At 42.1% G+C, this 1,717-nt stretch overlaps 1 pseudogene; it reads left to right on the plus strand.

The window, feature by feature from the left end:
* The first annotated feature begins 399 nt into the window (after positions 1–399).
* On the plus strand, positions 400–499 carry LOC121168894 (annotated as a pseudogene).
* The last annotated feature ends 1,218 nt before the right edge of the window (positions 500–1,717 follow it).

The following is a 1,717-nucleotide window of genomic DNA, read 5'->3' on the forward strand; positions in this document are numbered from 1 at the left end:
TGTATACACCTTTCTTAGCACAGATACAATAGTCTACAAGTTGCTATGTGTAGTTGTTTATTACTCGTTTTAGAGTACAGTGTTTTCCTAGGGATGGCACTGGGTATCACTAACACATTGTGTACTGCCTCATAAATTAGTGCCTGCTCCATAAACATTCATTCAATGAATAAACAGAATGAATGAATACAATGCTGTCACATCAGTTTGAGAAGTCACCAGAACTGAAGAGCCTGTAAGTCCTTTATGGACTTCACTGGACCACCATGTTGAACTCAGCTATGCTAATACCTGGACTGAAAGAGCAAAAACCTTTGAAGAGAGAAAGAAAGGAACACTAGGGGCCTCCACTCAGTACAGAAAGTCAACGTGAATGGTAAAAATTAATTATTCACGAGCTTGCTTTGGCAGCACATATGCTAACATTGGAGCGATACAGAGATTAGCATGGCCCCTCTGCAAAGATAACATGCAAAATCGTGAAGTGTCACATATTTTTAAAAAATCATCATTTACTGGGGAAAAAAATATTAAATTTTACTTTCTATTGCAAAGGCAAACGCTCTGCTGCTCTGTCTCAACTCCAAATTTTCATTTCAGGATTTTCAACAATCAGTAGCATACATATATAAAGATATTTTGTCTCGTATTTTTTAATGTTTCTACAGTTCATAAGCATTGCATGGATAATAAAAATTCAAATCAAAGCTAAAACACACGGATTATTTTTCAAAAATCCACTTTTTTATGAAATCTTCTTTTTAAAGATTTATATTTTTTAGAAAGGTATTTTTTTTTAAGTTATTTCTTTTTATTTGAAAGCCATTATATATAGAGAAGGAGATACAGAAAGATCCTCCATCTGCTAATTCACTCCCCAAGTAGCTGTAATAGCCGAGTTAACCTGTCTCCTTAAGCCAGGAGACAGGAAATTCCTCCAGGTCTCCCACACAGGTGCAGGGTCCCAAGACCTTGGGCCATCCTCCACTGCTTTCCCAGGCCACAGGTAGGAAGCTGGATGGGGAGTGGAGCAGCTGGGACACGAACCAGAACCCATATGGGATCCTGACAGATGCAAGCAAGGATTTAGCCACTAGGCTATTGAGACAGCCCTCTGTTTGAAAGATAGATTTACAGAGAGAAGGAGAGACAGAGAAAAATCTTCCATCTGTTGGTTCACTCCCCAAGCACCTGCAGGCTGGAGCTGAACCAATCTGAAGCCAAGAATCTGGAGCTTCTTCCAGGTCTCCCTCATGAGCGTAGGTTCCGAAGACTGCACTATCCTCTACTGCTTTCCTAGGCCACAAGCATGCAGCTAGATGGGAAACAAAGCAGCCAGGACATGAGCCAGTCCCATATGAGATCCTAGTGCTAGCAGTAAGGATTTAGTCACTGAGCCATTGTACGAGGCCCCAAATCCATTTTAAATCAACCATATTTATATCTTCCATCTCTTTACCTTGCCCTTTCCTTTTTTTTTTCTTGTTCGTTTTTTTTCCCTTGAGAGAGGGTTAAGGTTGTCCCTTGCTCAGATGGAAGAAGACCCAGGGCTGTAGCCATGTGTGCCAGGGTGGTAACCAGTCACAGCCAGAAGAAGATCTAGAGCCTGAGAGTCCCTGGAGGGAACCTGATGCCAGAACCATGAAGACTGGAGTGGATGTTCAGGCCAGCAGGCAGAAGGCCGAGGGCCGAAGCCATGCCATGTGGGCCAAGGTTA

The sequence above is a fragment of the Ochotona curzoniae genome, unplaced genomic scaffold (assembly GCF_017591425.1).
Source record: "Ochotona curzoniae isolate NIBS_2020 unplaced genomic scaffold, NIBS_Ocur_1.0 scaffold_1037, whole genome shotgun sequence".
Taxonomy (NCBI): Eukaryota; Metazoa; Chordata; class Mammalia; order Lagomorpha; family Ochotonidae; genus Ochotona; species Ochotona curzoniae.